This window comes from Rhinatrema bivittatum, chromosome 17, assembly GCF_901001135.1.
Source record: "Rhinatrema bivittatum chromosome 17, aRhiBiv1.1, whole genome shotgun sequence".
Taxonomy (NCBI): domain Eukaryota; kingdom Metazoa; phylum Chordata; class Amphibia; order Gymnophiona; family Rhinatrematidae; genus Rhinatrema; species Rhinatrema bivittatum.
The window spans coordinates 29,945,802-29,964,557 of NC_042631.1; the positions used below are offsets into that span (position 1 = coordinate 29,945,802).

General features: G+C 41.0%; 1 protein-coding gene across 10 annotated transcripts in view; it reads right to left on the minus strand.

The window, feature by feature from the left end:
- KCNQ1 (potassium voltage-gated channel subfamily Q member 1) overlaps window positions 1–18,756 on the minus strand; it is a 640,238-nt gene that overhangs the window by 133,985 nt on the left and 487,497 nt on the right. The window lies entirely within an intron of this gene.

An 18,756-nucleotide genomic window follows, 5' to 3' on the forward strand; every position in this document is an offset into this window, starting at 1 on the left:
TATATTTCTGATCAAGATTAAATTTTGTACAATTTGAAAATGCATAAATAAAAAATTACAAAAACAAAATCCATTCATGGTAGTATAAGCAATCAGATACACAACCAATGCCTATCGTCATTTTGTTCTTTTTTTGGTTAAAAAGTAAGACAGAAAAGAGAAAGGTAGAAGAGGAGAGACCCACTTTTATGTGAAAGAATCTAGAGGACTTACTAAGGGAAACAGCTGAAGACAGGGATGATGCCCGAATAATGGCATCACTCAAAATCACACTAAAGTAAGCGATGCAGCGTCAAAGAAAACGTAACTGGTATTTTGATAAATTAAGCATTTAGAGGGGTGTTTTAAGAAAAAAGGTGGCCCCCATCCTCAGTCTCTCTTCTCCCCCCCCCTCACTCACTGTTTCTCCTTCACAGCTGCATTTTCTTTTTATGGACAGGATCAACACTTACTCCATTTCGGAGGATAGTGCCAGGCTAGGTTACATTTCCACTGCATGATGTTTGTCTGTAGACTGAAAGAGCATCCCCTCCACTCCGTACGCTGTCCCCACCCAGTCAGCTCTCTGTAAACACCATACCAGGGAACTTTTGAGTTGCAAGCAGCCTGAGATTTATTGTATTTCCATTGATCTAAAAATATCAGTGGATTGGCAGGGGGTGCATGGATAATCTCTCTCTCTTCCACCCCCCCCCCCCAATCTATATTTCCCCTTCCAGGCATGACCCCAGCACTCTCCCCCCTCCCTAGATATAGGCACACAGTAATCTCACTCAGCAGAGAATAGCACTATGCTTCCTGCTTCAGCCCCTCCCAGGCAGCCTGCAGGGAGTAGGAGGAGAGGGGTAAGGCAGTGGCCGGAGCAGACAGCAGAGAAGCAAGCAGGGAAGCAAAGGGTTGCTCTGCTCCTTAATCCAGCACCTTTCCTCCTGGTTTTTCTCCCTCTCCCAGGCCGCTGGCAAAGGCACTGGTCAGCATTGAGGCTCCTGCAAATTGGCACATCAGGGCATACCCTGATCCCCAAGAGAGCGATTCATCCTTCTTCTGATGTAGTTGAAGTCTGTGACCCTGGTCAAGGATTATCAAATGAAGGTTTAAGGTACCATAACTCAATAAAAGCTGGTTCTGACTGAGCAGAATGCAAAGGGTGGAAACCACTGGGCCAATCCCTCCACCCAGCCAATTAAAAAAAAAAAAAAGGGTTGTGCCACCTATTCATGGAAAAATGTAAATTTCATAAATGTAAGTGCACAGCAGAGAATTTTTTAAAAAATTGGCTCATTTTAGGAAAAATAAAATTAGCCAGGACCTAAGAATTCTGATGACAGATTTAAGGCAAGTATATCAAACTCCAGTCCTTGAGGTCTGCCAATATCCATAATAAATTAACCAGGAAACAGAGCCACTGCATATAAATCAATCTGGCAAATAGCCATAACGGATTTCCAGACCTATTGTGGCCCTCAGGGAATGAAGTTGGGCACCCTGTCTCTCTTTTCCCTTACATTTGTCATGGCCAGGATCCAGAACTGTCAACTACTTCAAAAGTGCCCAACTGCAAGTCTGAGGCATGGGTTTTGTGTGCCCCCCACACCACAAAGTGCTGGGCCAAGGGCCATACACGAGGGCTGTTTCCCGAGCCCAGCAATCATGGGCCCTGAATCCATCCACTAGGTGTCACCCTTGGGCTCTGGCCATAACCCTCTCCCGTCCTCCCACCAAGGCAGCTGTAAATGCTGCCTCCTCAGTGAGTGCCGACCCTGGGAGCGGAAAACTGGACTTGGGGATCAAGCCAAGAATCTTCAGCATGGCAGCACATGCCACCTTAGCCAATGGGTCAGATTTAATTCTTGTTCATTTGTAATTGTTTGTCAAATTAAAAAAAAAATAAATTTCAGTTCTGTTAATAAATTTCAGATAGCTTTATGAATGCATTACTGATAGGGTTTTTAGTATATTAATGACAATATTACTGTCTTGGTATCATAGCTTCATCTTATTCTTATGTTAAATGGTTTCAGTCAGTGCAGATTAGATAACTGCTAATCATTAGCCCATTTTTACTTTGTAAGGCAAATTTAAATTAGGTCATATTTGGCTGGTATCATTTGTGTTTTAATTGTAGTTTTGTAATTACTGCAATGGAAGTGTAATACTGTAGCATGCCTGGAGCATCACATCGATCTAGCATTCAATAAATATAACAACAAAATTTACAAAGAATAAGCGTAAAGTCTGCCCAACATATCCTTGGACCTGGCTGTATCTTTATTTAATACACCATATGTTTAATCTTTTATGGTCAGTTATAGTGATATTTTGATGCATGTAATCATTGTTTATAGGAAAAAAGCCTATATACGTTGAAGTGCTAAGAACATAGAATATAATAGAGCATAAGTTATCCCATACTGGGTCAGACCAAGTGTCCATTAAGGCCAGTATCCTGTCTCCAACAGTGGCCAATCCAAACCTCAAGTGCCTGTCAAGTACCCAATCATTAAATAAATCCCATGCTACTAATACTAGTAATAGAGGTGGCTACTCCCTATTGATTAATAGCAGTTTTTGGACTTCTCCTCTAGGAACTTATCCAACCCTGTTTTAAACCTAGTTCCACTAGCTGCCTTAACCACATCCTTTAGCAATGAATTCCAGAGCTTGATTGTGCGTTGAGTGAAAGAATTTTCTCCAATTTATTTTAAATGTGCTATTTGCTAACTTCATGGAGTGCTTCCTAGTTCTTGTATTATCCGAAAGAGTAAATAACCATTTCACATTTACCCGTTCTAGTCCTTTCATGACTTTGTAGACCTCGGTTTTATTTCCCCCCATAGCCATCTCTTCTGCAACCTGAACTGTATAAATAAATAGGGTGCTAAAGCTCACCCTATTTATCTATAAGGTTTCTGGTTTAGTAAGGTGATCCTTGGTCATTCTAGTGAGTAAATGGGCTGAACAGAAAAGAGGGTGTCTTCTCCATAGTGAGACGGTGAGGGGCGGGAGACATTTTGGTGGATTTTTCTGTAAAGGACTTTGTGAAGGCGCCATCATCAAATGTCCTGAAACAACTTGGAGATGTTTTGCTATCTTAGGGGCAAACAATACACATCAAGAGCTTAACCCCGATGAAGCTGTAACATTCAAAAGGCTGGTTCAGTCCTTCAACGCTGTGTAACCTTTTACTACGGACTGAAAAGCACTGGCTAAACCTAATCCCTGCAGTTGACTGAAAAAAAAAAAATCAGTTTCAACCCATGAAAATGCTGACCTGTCTAAATTGCATTTTCGTCCTCCCTCCCGTACCCCCAATCCAAACAGATGGGAAATGCATCAGCTGAACAGGCAGTGGTACAACAGTCCTAACATCATAAAATCCACTAAATCTGTAGTTTCTTTGCTTTTTCCATTTCCTGGAAAAAAGAGGGGGGAGGGAATTAAATCAGAAAGGTTAATTTATTGGAGAGGGTCTTTTTTTTTCTAACGACATGGACAGGATCTGCTCTGTTTACCTTCCCCCTCAAAATCACACAAGCATAGACACAAGCTTTGCCCGCTCTGTATATTTGTATTGTTATCATCTGTATTCCTGGGCATTCAACTGGACTAACACGGTTGCCACACTACTTTATCGTTCTTTTAGGCAACTCATTCAAAGGATGGACGTGACCAGAGGGCAAAACCTACGTTTTATAGCTATTCATTTTAAAAATGATAAGTACATTATATGCTAGTGCAAATGCTATAATTTGCTTGTCTCTCAGAGCCCTTGCAGGCTCGAATCTTAATTTGATCCTATCACAAACATGTCTGCCATATCTGCGAAAAAGCAGCATTTCTATAATGACATCTGAAGATCTCAGCTGCTCTCCCTGATTATACCTCTATGGCTCTGCCGAGCTGTAATTCTTCTCCCGACTGCACTTATCATCCCCCCATAATGAAAGCAGCAGCTGTGAAATGCATCAGCTATTACGGGCTAAAACCTACCGTGTCATAAAAACTTCTGCAGCAGCTCAGGATTAACCGCATTTGACATAAATTGCATGTGGCGTGCACCATCTGGGCCCCTGCCAGAGAGCCGGCCCAGCCAGGCCTGTGGAGAGAGAGAGAGAGAAAACTCCACCTTCTTCCGTGCCTGAGAACAATTGAGGGCAAACGAGACACAGCAGCCGGGGATGGGGAGCAGGTAATGACAGCTGGCAGGGGCTGAAATAGTCTTAAAAGTACCGTGCATATTCCAAAACGGCACATGAGCAGGACAACTGTACCACTGCCCCGGTCCATGCATGTGTGTTTGTGTGTGTGCACGTTGCATGCTGCCAGACCGGTGCCTCTGGCTATTCCTTGATATGTCATGCTCCCCATGACGATCCTCAATACTTTGATGGGCTGGGAGCAGTTGACTCCGGACGCATCTTATTGATACTCATCGACTCTGCAGGCATCTCAAGCTATGTTACTCCTGGGGGAATTCTGCGCACAAAAAAACTCTGCAAATTTTATATTGGTCAAAACAACACAATTTACATGTCTTTAAGTAATTACATTTTAAATTAATACAGAAAAAAAGTTATTACTTAGAGATGCAGAATTTTAAATATTTTGAGCAGAATTTCCCTAGAAATTTAGTGTCAGTGTCCCTTCCACTCGCTCTTCCTACTCCCCTGGCCCAGGCCCCAACTCCTCCACCTGCCAGTATCTCTCAGCTCCACCCCTAGGCTCCACCCCCTCCACTCTATTGCCAGTCCCAGAGTTTGATCCCGTTCTCAGTATTGCCCCTCACACAGGCTCCCCTCTGTCCTTCCCTCTCTCACACACATGCACACACCCTCATACAGGATCCCTCACTCTCTCACACACAAGGGATCCCTCATACAGGATCCCTCATACAGTCCCAGAGTTTGATCCCGTTCTCAGTATTGCCCCTCACACAGGCTCCCCTCTGTCCTTCCCTCTCTCACACACATGCACACACCCTCATACAGGATCCCTCACTCTCTCACACACAAGGGATCCCTCATACAGGATCCCTCATACAGTCCCAGAGTTTGATCCCGTTCTCAGTATTGCCCCTCACACAGGCTCCCCTCTGTCCTTCCGTCTCTCACACACATGCACACACCCTCATACAGGATCCCTCACTCTTGCATACTCACCCACACAATCTCTCTTTCTCTCTCACACATACATCCTCACACAGGCTACCTTTGTCTCTCTCTCATGCAGCCCTTCACACAGGCTCCGTCTCACACATACACAATCCCTTCACTCAGGCTACCACCCTCACATACGCATGATCCCTTTTTCATGCACACGAGCTCCCAATCTCTTACTCACATACACACTTCTTCACAATCTCTTCATATAGACTGCCTCTCTCTGGCACCCACACTCAAGCATTCTCTCCCCCCCCCCCCTCTCTCATCTCCCATGCTCGCTCTCTCACCATCCTGCTCAACCCCCTGCTCTCTCTCACCCTCACCTCCCTCATACCCCTCTCCCTCCTCTCTCACACACACATTCACTCTAACTGGAGCCTTCATCTTCGCCGCGAATGGCGCACCGGGGCCTTCATCTTCGCGCGCTCCGTCTCCATTTGCAGCATGCCGGGGTCTCCTCTGCCATTTTCTGTGCAGAATTTGGCAATTCTGCGTGGGGGGGGGGGGGGGGGGGGATTCTGCACAAATTCTGCGCTCCGCAGAATTAAAATTCTTCTCTGAACACTGCCCTCAATACCTTGTGGGTTTCTTTTGGAAATAATGCCACAAGTAACATTACAAACATTATGTAAAGCAATTAGGTATCTGTGTATATAAATTCTATAACTAAAAAAAAATGAAAAAACAAATCACTATAAGATGTGTAATATTACCGACTATGTAACCTTTAAGAAGCTACAATTTCATAGGAAATGCTCTCTGTCAAAAGGAAGAGCAACCCGACCCTTGCTACACTATGAAAACATTTTATTTAGCCAAGGAAAATAAAATGATAAATTATGTAGCATAACTCTGCACACAACCTTAAGAGCTGGAATAAAAATTGTAGTTTTATTGCTCTGAGTGTAATGGGAATGTTTTTAAGTATATCATCGTTGCTCCCATGCATTCTCTTCTCTCCCATATAATGAACATTCACCTGCTAAGTATTTCACAGCTGAGTGGTAGGTCCTTTGGGAAATATTCTTACAGCCTTTTCAGCATTTTTTTTTTTTTTTTTAGATAAGGTAAAGGGAAGCATGGTGTTGCCAGACTATGTAAAACATTTGGCATATCTGAGATAACAAGGTGCAACAGCAAACACAGTATTTCTGCAGGCAGGTGATGATGTAGTAGAAACCAATAGCAGCAGAAAAAAATATGAACAAAATCGTCCAACAGGGTTTTTGGCCTATCCAGTATTTTTATATTCACCATGATTTGACATTTGGTGCCATTACTTCCTTCAAACTTGTCCGTCTCTACACACAGTGCTTGATCAAGGTACAGACAAGATTACTAAAGCACTGCTAGGGGAAGCCCAGGTTATAATGAGTTATGCCCCTGCTGGAAGAGGCTTGAGGTATAAGAGCAAGGCTGCAATATGCCCTCAGTGGTTTTTGTTTTGCAGTCAAAATAAAAATTATGCAGTTTTATTTCTTACATAGCCCAAAGTAGATAACAGCAGATAAAGACCAATTGGCCAATACAGTCTGTTACGTTATTCCTGTTCACACTGCTACGGAAACAAGGATATATTCTAGCTGCCTGACGATATATGAATGCACAAATTGTTGGTTGAATTTCAGCAGCAGATATTAGCATAAAGAATCATATTCATGCTTTGCTGCTAATGTGGTTTATTATCATCCAGTACACAGAATTTAAGGGTGGATACTGTGAGGTTTCTGGTCTTTTTTTTTTTTTTTTCCAAAGGAGCATCTTTCACAGAGTGATCTCATTATCTACTTAAGCAACAGCCTTGTTTGCATGATCTATCACCAGGTGACTGCCTGTGCTTGAAGTGACACAGCCTGAACAAAACGTGATAGCATGTAGCATTAGGCGAGGCTAGTTATCAAGGTGGCAGAACCCCCTCCCCTTGCCAAACAGCCAATCACTTTTTATATGAGGCTCGTTCTTTCATATGGCGCATTACTGGCGCTATGGCACTATAAGCCTTTAGGCACAAGTGCCCAGGGTTTTGGCACACTGCACCTATTTAGCCAAGTCATTGCAGATAGAGTCCTCAGAAAGGCATGGACCGTGTAGTTTTCGGCAGGACCTGAGATAAGGGTGCTCTTAGCCAGTCAACAACCATCACTATGGCATAACGGGTTAGATTCCCCTCCCTTCCAGGTGTTGCGAATGATGCACCCTCGCTGGCATGAAAAGCCAGAGCTAAGCTTGCAAACTAAATCAGTGGCGCCTGCTTGGCTGCACATGGCACTTCACTAAATTTTTGAGCGGTAGGAAACATGATATAGATTTTTTTTTTTTTTTACTGTCACATCAGTTGTCCGTGCCAGTGGGGCTTTGAATGTCAAACAATACACAGCAGACCTTGCCAGCGATTGGTTGGTGGCAATGATCCATTTTCTAATATGCAACAATTAAGAAAGGCCAGTTTGTTTTCCTTCTGTGAGTCGGATATTTGTGTGCATCCCACAGCAGGCTCTGTTGCGCAACTGTTTTCTGTGTTGCCTTTCTCAATCTGCTCCAGGAACGGATGACTTGAACATATTTCAAATAAGTCTGTTCTTACTTATTGCCATCCCTAGTGGCATTTTGCTGTTTCTACTGTCATGGCGTCCAAAGGCACTAAATCCTATGAAATCCATTAAAACAGGCACAAAACTCTGCCAAATGTCTGGCCTCCAAAATGAGTATGCATGCTTAGTAGGATACCAAGATGACAAATATTGCTCTTGGAGAGTACAGCTCCACACTCATACGACTTTACTTTTTCTTATAATTAGAAGCAGAACTTCGGATTCTTCATTTGCCAAACACAACAGGAAAGCACGTGTTATCCTAAAAGCAGGGGCGTGGAGGCAGTTACACTTTCTGTGTTTAGGATGCTTAATGTCACCAAAACAACAGTACCATAGGTATGGATTTTTTTTTTTTTTTTTGTAGAATGGGAAAAAAAAGAAGCCCTATCTCCAAGTATCTAATCCCTGACAGTTCAAGGATTCTGCAGAACTGAGGTCAGAGCTTTCAGGTGGAGAAAAGGGTCACTCAACTCCTGAGAGAATGCTGATCACAGAAACCCCTGAAATTCAAGGCTGAGGCCTCAATCAAAAATAGGCCATAAAACAAGTTAACTGTTATTTGAAATTCTGGGGCAAGATTTGTACCAACCAAATTTTATGTCACATCGCATTGATGAACACGTTTCAGACTGACTGTATGGTCCACTCTGCAGTCCCTGAATGGTTGTATGCGATCTGAACAAGTGAAATTGAAGAATCCTGTGAATATTCTTTGTCACAGTGGAAGCCAAGCAAACACAGCTGCGGTGAAAAGCACACTGGAGCATTACACATCACCGGGAACTAGATGATATTCACTTAGTTTTTCTGAACTATGCCATGAATGAATAATAGTTTGCTGTTAACAAGATGAAGGTTTCTCGCATAGAGACAAACGATGGTAAATATATGAATGAATTATGGTGGTATAATCTGCCGCAAGTGTGACCCCCCAGGCCAGGGTAGCTGGTATACTGGCAAGACAAATCAGATGGATTCCAACTAAAACAGCAACAGGGTGTCTTCTGCCTGGATGACTAGCTTCTCCTCGGCTTCAGCCCTTGAGTGTTTGTGGCCAGTAGGGCTTAAGAAGTACACCCCAAATCAGGACCCAACAGGAACACAGGATAAAGCACAAGTGAGCTGGAAACAGGAAGACCAGAGAAGTAAGGAATATTCTGGAGTCAATGCAGTGAGACAAACTCTGGAAGCAAGACTCTAATGAAGAGGCCAGAGAATGAGAACCAAGCTCTGGCAAGCTGCTGATTGGAAGCCTAGAATATAAATGCATCCAGACAGGAAACAAGATGGCCACCAGCGGGAAGTGCATGCCAAGGAGCTGGGAGGACTGACCAGCTACTCCCCTGCTTGTGAGAACTACAAATTGGGATCTCATAGTATCCCCTCCCACCTTTCAAGGATAGCTTCTAGACGTATCTTAGGCTGTCTCATGAGAAACTTAGAAAATGAGGTGCATGAACATTAATAGCATCAACCCAGGAATTCTCCTTGGAATCATAACCCTTCTAATGAACCAAAAACTGTTCTCTTACAGGATACCCTGGAATTCAGAATATTTCCATGTAGAATTCAAGTTAACTGTTGATTAAGGTTGGAGCTGGAGGTGTCTGTTGTCTAGCAAGAGAGAGTCTGATGTAGCTGATTTCAGTAAAGAAACATGAAACAAGGAAGGAATTTTGAGGGCTCAGAAAGCTGGAGACACATTATCATAGGGTTAATTCTCTCTGTAATGGCGTAAAAACCTATAAATTTAGGGCCTAGCTTGATGCAGGGAAACTTCAAGCATAGGCTCTTGGTGGACAACCAGACCTTAAGGCCCTTCTTGTATTGGGGTTCTTGTCAATAACAACAATCTGTGAATTTCTTCTGCAAAGTTGCAACTCTCTCCAATATCCAACCTATATCCAGGTTCTCTGGAAATGCCAGATCACATCATCAGCCACTGGGGCAGAACCAATACAAAAACAGAATGCATACTATAGATCCTAAAGAATGGAGGCATCTCTGTAGATTCACTGAAATGGTTATTGTGGGAAAACTCAGCCCAGGGAAGTAGCTTCAACCAGTCATTCTGAGAAATGGAAACAAAGCATTATGGGAATTGCTCAGAATCCTGATTGGCCTTCTCCATTAGTACATTTGTCTGGGAATGATATCCAGAAGAGAATTTGTTTAATATTCAAGTCTCTAAAGAAGGCTAAGGAAGTGTGGGCCAGGGATTTCTGGCCAACTAGTCCCTGAAGCCTACAGAGGATCCTGCTGGTGGTAGGTGAGAACTGCTTATCAGGACTTCGCATGAGTAAAATAATGCTTTTTATATGAGGTGTACTTGCTTCTACTTAGAAACACGGAAACATGACAGCAGAAAAAGACTAAAAGACTATAAAGCCTATTTAGTCTGCCCAGCTCTACAATCCCTACCACTCCCTCAGAGATCCCCTGAGTTTGTCCCATGTTATCTTGAATTCAGGTACTGTCTCTCGTCTCCACCGCCTCTCATGCATCCATCACCTTCTCTGTAAAGAAATATTTCCTTAAATTACTCCTGAGTCTACCCGCTCTTACTCTCATTCCATGACCCCCCTCTTTCCAGAGGGGTCATGGGATGGCACTAGTTAGTAATGGCCTATTAATTTGAAGCTTTAGGGGGGAATTTTCAAGCTATGCATTTTTGTGACAAAGTTCACAGGTATATTCAACCCATAGACTTTGCTGCAAGTTTCAATGTGAATGCATGAGTGCACGTCTGATTTGAAGCTTGCTCTGGATACAAAGGTACCCATGTACATTTGCACCTGCTTTTATTTATTTTTAAGAAACCAGGAAATTCAAATTAAGACAGACATCTTCTTTACAAGTAGATTCCAAAGTCAGGGGACATAAAGATGGCTTAAAACAACAGTACTTGGCAAAAACCTTCAAAATATTATCTTGTTAAGTTTTATGACAAGTTTGATTTTTCATTGGATTTTAGATTTTTTGTGTTACTTATAGTTTTATATATTTTAATATAAGAGAAACTCTGCAAAGGGTGTGGGATAAACACTGTGGATCCATAAAGTCTAGAGGACGTGAATGAAGAGTGGGTGGCTCACGGGAATGATGGCTACTACCTGGAGATAATACCCTTATTCAATAAACATACACACGGTTAATGCAACTCCAACATTGCTCTAAGCTTCAACGGCAAGAGGAAACGTGGAAAAAAGGATTTGCATTCACAAAAAAGTGGGGAGTAGCTTGCTTGTTACGGCAGTTACTACCCCAAACCAAATAAGCCTGATACTTCACTTTCAATGCATATTCAGCATAACTCTCTGCTTCAACGGCAGAGGGAATGAAGAAAAGTGGATCTATATACAGACAACAACCAACAAGGACTGGATTATTTAGTTTGGGTAAACAAATAAGCATGGGTTTAGCTTGTTTATTGCGGCGGTTACTACCCCTAACTAATTAAGCTAGATATTTCACTTAGATGCAGCTCCAACACTGCTCTCTACATTAATGGTGGGGGTGGAAGGGAAATAGAACCAAAAGGTTACTAAGAGCCAAGAGTAACAAGTATGAGAAAAAAAAAGTGTGAAACTTGCTGGGCAGACTGGATGGGCCGTTTGGTCTTCTTCTGCTGTCATTTCTATGTTTCTATAGCTCCACCTTCTGTGTTTTTTTTTTTCCTTAAATTTCCTTTCCAGAGTCCAATCTTCACTTGCTTTGTTGTTTATATAATTTTTTTTTTTAAACAGGAGATTTAATTCTCCTGCTTTGGCCATGGTTAGAACATAATCAGTGCCCCGATGGGGTCAGGTTGGCAGGGTGTTCACTTCCTATAAGAACGTAAGAAATTGTCACACTGGGTCAGACCAAGGGTCCATCAAGCCCAGCATCCTGTTTCCAACAGTGACCAATCCAAATTACGAGTACCTAGGAAGTACCCAAGTATAGCTTTCTCAATCTCAGCCAAAAGAAAGCGCCATCCTCAGCACATGGTTCATGATCTTACACTTTAATCTTAATCAAAAGACCCAGCTACTTGTGCTACACTAAGACTTTACAATCTGGCTTAATGAGACAGCTATCCTGGTTCTCACAGATCTGTAATTGTGGAAATGGCAAAATAGGAAGAATGTTTAAAAACTCCTTTTAAAACACAAATATATTTTCAATAATAAATCAAAATGTAAAAGGGATATTATGAGTTGATTTTTTTACATTTAAACTACTAGTAAAGCTAGTTTTAGATAACTGGCACCCATGACTCAGATCTTGCAGTGCCTTGGATCTAAGAGGGTTCTGGGTGTTCTCAGACCAAACACTAAGCTCGGTTAAGCTGTTTACTTCTGGCAAGTCTATTTTTGAAATGCTGCTGATCACCAGACAGAAAGGAGTCATTTTGTCTCTCTGTCTGAGATTTGTAATTGTATTGGATTCTAACATGTCTCCCAGGCACATACAAACATTGTAATTGTGACATGGGGTCCTGGTGCATGCTGGGAAGTACAAGACCAAGACACCAAACAGGAAGGGTTTGCACTTTCTGAAACTGAACATTTTAAGCTTTAAATTGCTTCTGATTAGGATGGTGACAGATCAGAAGAAAACAGAAGAGCAGTAGGTACAGCAGCATGCAGAAAGATTCCCGCATTTGCTCAAAACATTCCTACAGTGCTTTCAAGAGTCCTCTGACTTGGTGTGAAAGACAGGTCACGTGATCCATTTGTGTGGATCATTGTTCCTGCTTATCAGAGAGCTGCAGTAATTGGTTCATCACGTCAGGACATTCTAGAACAAGAGGTCATGACATTTGGCTGAAAGGAGATAGGCTCAGACATATTTCTTCACGGAAAGGAGGGTGGATATATGGAATAGTCCCCTTCACTCTACCTTCCCCAATGAAGGTGGTAGAGGATAAAGACAGCAATAGAATTCTTAGAGAACAGATCTCAATCCATCATATGGGTCTACATCTCTTTCTCATCAAAAGACCTTTACTTGTGGAGTAGCTCAAGGCTCAGTGCTTTCTCCAGTCCTCTTCAAATTTACATTCATCCAATCTAAGAGACCTCATTCAATCCTTCAACATTGAATGCCACCTTTCTGGCAGACAACATTCAATGTTACATGAATGTAGGTAAAGACCAATCGTTTCCAGTTTCCAAACTCAACCTATGTCTATCAACAGTAGCTAAATGTTTCAATAAACACAAACTCAAATTAAACCCCACTAAGTCCAAACTCCTTGAACTTCGATCTTCCCAAACAGTGCTTCTCCCCTCCTTTAACTGCTGCTAAACTGACTTGCACATGACTACTATGCCCCAAAATTATGGAACAAGTTACCATTATCCCTTTGCCTTGAAACAAACTATCTCAACTTCAGAAAGCGAGCCAAGGCTTGACTATTCACCCAGGCCCTTATGACAGAGACTTCCTCCTTGGCTACCAGAATTCTTGTCATGAGACACCCTTCTTTCCCCAAGGGCTTTTATTCTAACATCTTATTTATCTACCATTCACCTTCTTATAGATGTCTGATTCACTCCCTTATACCCATCCATTCTTGTTCAGCTCATCTATGAGACAATTCCTAGGATATTTCTGACATAAACCAAACAACCACAAATATCCTGACTACTATTCCCTCTGGTCTTAAATCTGTACTAATGGTAAACTAAGATTCAACTGCAACTGTAATTAACTTTGTTTGTTATCTGCCTTGTGACTATTGGTAAAAGTTGTAATATCAAATGTCTATACATATATAAATAAGAAGGCATGGAATAAGCACATGATCTTAACTGCAAAGGAGTAAATAAAAAGTCAAATCAAGTAATTGCAAAAGGTGGCAAGTTGGCTAGACTTGATGGGCCTCATCTGCCACCTTATTTTATGTTTCTACATAGTGGTAAACCTTTGAAATAAAATCAGTCTTCAGATTCTGGCACTTCTTCTGTGGAAGCTACAATTTATTACCATTGATGCGCTATTAAAACAGGTGTGATGACTTCAGAGCCCAAAAGATCCACCTGTGACTTTCGGATCTCAGGGCAAGTAACATCTGAATGGCAGCCACCTAGAACAAAAGGCAGCAGTTTGTTTTTCCTGCTCCAGCACATTCTTATCCCGGAGAAAACTTTTCCATGTTTCTGAGACCACCACTGAACCACAACTTGTTTGACTTGCAGACATTCAGCACCTGACTTCTAAAATGCCTTTTTTTTTTTTTAAACTTTTTGTCTAGGAAATGTTTCATAAACCAGATCCTTGGCATTAATCATCTAACACTTCAACATATTAACACCATCATCTTAAATCCATGTTCCATTTCACTTCATGAATGTTTCTCTCAATCACTTAATTTTTTTTTTTTTTTTTTTTATGTGGAGGCATATACATGTAGGCTTTGGAAATCAGTCTTCCTTTTTTTAAAAAAAAAATCTGCAATAGCATTTAAAGTGCACACACACGACAATATATTGCAGCTACTAATAAGTAGACAGAATCCATGATCTAAAAAATCATAACAGATGTCAAAAGGAATATTTTGTTTTGAAACCCAGTTTATGTCTAGGATAGGCTCTGTCACAAGCTAAAGCAGGTGTTCTGGATTAAATATATTCTGCTGGCGCAGCTGCAGAGCAGAAGCGCAATGAAATATTTCATAATCAAAATTCAGGAGATGCCCCAAGACAGCTGTAATATATTTCACCCCAAAGTTGCAATTGCCTTTGGAGAGAATTTAGCAGCACCCTTGGTTGTAAAGGCAAACCATGCTATTCCCCCTCCAACCTTGCCTTTTTTTCTAGTTCGGTGGCCATATGGTATTCCATCGCTGGTAGCTCAGATTACGCACCGTTACACTGCACACCTCTAGCTCAGGGTTGCCAACTCGTCAAATTAGTTTTTACTGATCGTCTTCCAGATTATTATTATCTCTTTTTACTGACAACCTAGCTTTATTACTGAAACATGTTTTACCATCACCATTTTATGCACAGCTGGATTTATTGTGCCGAGATTCTGATCTGAGACATAGTCCCTGACTCTCAAGTTCTGCAGCCTTGGAGAGCCTGAGCTCAAGGCACTGGAGAGACAGGCCTCATCGCTCATGACATTTTTATTAATGTGAAATGTGTGTGTATATATATATCTCCATCAGAGAACCCTAAAATAGAATAAGTAATACCACTAATGTTTAAATGAGTTGAAAGATGCTTAATGTTGCAAGCTGTATTACAGAATGACAAACACGCAGTAGGAGCTGAACTTCAAGAAAGATACCTTGTGAATTGCAAATGAGTCACATGAAAGACATCTTCATTAAAAAGGGTATACATTCGAACCACAGTCCACAAGAAAGGATACTTTGTAATTGTTTCGCAGGAATGTTGTGTAGAGTCCTGTGCAAAACGTTATCACTTCATATGGGTTCCACTAATATTTCTGTGTTCTGTATTGACTCTGTTTCAGTGACTTTTCTGTATCCTGTGTAGTCTCTGTTACACTTCTGCTATGTCCAAAGGCCTCGGTTTCACCATACTGGCTTCTTCAGGGAAAAATATGGTTCATAACTATTCTCGCGTTGATACCATGGACTGTATTTAGTGAAGAGAAATCTCTCTCTTATTATTGATTCTACTTTATGTGTTGATTTGCCAAGTCAGTGTCTCAAGACACTGCAAGGAGGCATTGAAATCTGCTACAGATGCAGCTCTGGCAAATAGACATGAGAAGGTTTTCAACACACTGAGAAGACATTGGAAGTTCACATATGATTATGCTGTATTTAGCAAGCTGCTAATTAACAACAGTTGAAGTCTTATAGATTTTTTTTTTTTAATTCTGTTAGCAAATTTACTGAACCATGCCTTAATTGCAGCTTCAGCCAGTGGGAACCCAATCCATTTAAATTTCCTTTAACATTTTTACATACCATAACTGAACTTAAAGGAATAAACAGTTGAATCACAGCTGAAACAGTCTGTTGTCCAGTGGAATGCTGAATGACTGCTATGAGTGTGCCAGCTAGAGTGTTGACAGCTTTTTTGGTCTTCCCAAACTACCTGGTGATCTACAGCCAGTTGGCTTTTCAGAATATCCAGAATGAATAAGATTGAGACAGGTTTGTATAAACTGGAGACATAATACATGCAAATGTATCTCATGCATATTCATTTGGATCACCAGAATGGATTTGAGAATCCCTAGTCTAGTAATCTGAGCAATGATATTAACATTCGTGGCAGTAACAGAATAAATGTTGGTGAACATATCAGGATAACACATTGAGGGATACTGGAACGTAGCAGATAGCACTGGAGCATTTTGGTGCAAGATACCTGTCATGAAAGCCGGTATAGAAAAAATAGTAAATAAATAAGATTGGGTTGTGCTGGGCCATATAAAGACTATCGTCTTTAGCATCTGGAAAGTATATCTCCAGTCATTTGTACACTCTCTGAAGATTCTTCACTGCCCTATGAAGTATCCTGGGATTAAGATATGCATATATTTATGTTTTTACAATAAAAATGTTAACTTTTATTCATTTTATTATGCGTTCAATTGACTCCATTCATGCTTCAGTGCAGCTAGCATACACTGGATGTCATCAAGCATTGTTAAAGCTGTCTAGTGCCACAGGCATGTTCAACGTGCATTACAGGACGTACAGGACTGCTTTCTGATAAGTCACAACACTTCTCTTGTCTGTTTTATAAATTAGTATGCAGGTACATCTGCAGTCAATTTCATGGATCAGTTAAGACTTGCTTAGAATTTGTATTTTGCAGTTAATACTTTCTGCTATGTATATTTAGATTTCACTTCAGCCAGTTCTTAAATATAATAGCTTTTGACAGTCAAGTATATCATGCAAGCAGTGGCTATAACAAGAAGTGTGCTGGTGCCAGTTTTAAGAAATCAATTTACTGAACTCTTCCCTAGATGCCTCCATGTTTTAAAAACTCTTAACAGATATAGGGAGTAATTTTGCAATTGCCCATCCTAATGCAAAGTCTGCAGGTATCTTTCACCTGTGGACTCTACATTCTCTTTCAAAGTATTTTCACTTTGAAAAATTACCTAGGAAAGCTACCCACACACACTGATACCTGTTAAAGTGTGGACAGTTTTCTTGAGAAAAATCATAAGCATACTTTTGAAAATTCAAAAGTAGGTATGTTACATGCAAACGCTGCCCCCGGGAACGCTGCCTCCTTCCACGGGTAAAGTTATGCATGTAGTATCCCTATGTACATAAGTTTACCAGCACACAAGAAAGCAGGGCACTCTGCTTAAAGCCCATTTCCATAGGTAAAGCACTGTTTTACCCATGAAAATGACTTCTAAAATTACCCTCAAAGTGCCATATGTACTGTTGCATTTGTTTAGCCTCTGTGCCAAGAAAGGACGTTTGAATGAGGTTCTGCTTCTCACTTTTACTGTTCCATTCCATGGTTAATTGAGCTTGCGTTTTAGAAAGGAACAATAAGAAACCAACTAAGTTTCCGGACCTGCAAGCTTTGCAGTTCACTGCCAGTACATAAACCTGCCGAGTAATGATGCATACAAACGATAGTAAACAATTTAAGTGTTATGTTTTCATTGGTAATATGAAACTATTTTACTGTGCACAGTAGGAAAAAAAGGCATAATTGTCTGCTGGTCTCTACTTCAAGACACAATTTTCAGTGTTTAGATTTTTTAGATCCATTGACCATATTTTTTGTTAAATTAATAAAAAAAAAAAAAAAGAAATGAAATACAGGATGGCCCATGGAAAAGTAGCCTGCCTCCAATGCACTGTATAAAAGGCAGGCGCAAATACTGCGGCTACTTGGCACCCACGACAACAATTAAGGCAAATCTAAGCATATAATTTGCTTTAATTACTGATGCAAACCCCACTGTAAGCAGTTTATATTGCTCCCAACTTGAGAGAACAAACAAAGCAAGGTACATAATGCCTAAATCTGAAACCAATACATTCACAAATACAAAAAAGGAAGAATCATCATACTCTTCTCAGATGTAAGCCAAAATGTCAAGAATTTCATCAGACCCATTTTACCCACATACATAATGCTAGACCCCTGCCTGTCTAATAGGGAGAGTAATTTTGTAACATCACGGTTAACTTATGCAGTAAATATGTGCATAAGGAACACCAGTTTGAAAGAGAGAAAGGATCTCATTGCTATCCTGAGCACATAAACTTCCTATGTAACCTTTTGTGCTTACTTTGTAAAATAAAAAAAAGCATGTGTGGAAGTGAAAACTCCACCCAAACCTGCCCCCAGGAATGCCTTTGTATAGCCCAGGTTAACTTACGCACGAAAATGACATACGCATTTACCAGCACATTGGGCGGAGAATTTCATCATCCCTCCCCACGTTTCTGCACATAAAAACAGTGTTTTATGCATGGAAATGCATTAAAAAATTATCCCCCGAAAGTCTAAATTAGTAGTAAAGTCACCACTGAAAAGCTGCACTCCTTTTACTTCTTAGCTAAATAAATAACAGGGGCAATAACTTGAAAATGAGCAGGCGGGTGATGATTTAAAATATGCCTAGCACACTTAAGTGTGCTCCTAATCTTAAAAGGTTACTCAAGCAAACGTAAAGCGTATATCTTCCTTGAGGATTTGTTGGCTTTAACGAGCGTGGGGATAAGGGGGGAAAAGAGGCTATTAAATTAGGAGGGTTTGCATGTCCTATCCCTAAATTGGGCGAACTGGAAAAACTGGGAAAATGGCAAATAGCATCGGTACTTGTCCCGTGTAAAAATTCCCCTGCTTATGCTGTAGATGCGGGATTTGCAAAAACATGTACGAGTCCATTTAAAATTGTACGCACATGTATGCACGTCTAGCCTATTTTATAATGTGTGCATAAACGCATGTATGTTATAAAATGGACGTGTCTCTGGATGCAGCTCAATGAACGAGCTTACATGTGCGCCCGCATGCCTGTTTAAAAGTTAATGTCATTGTTAT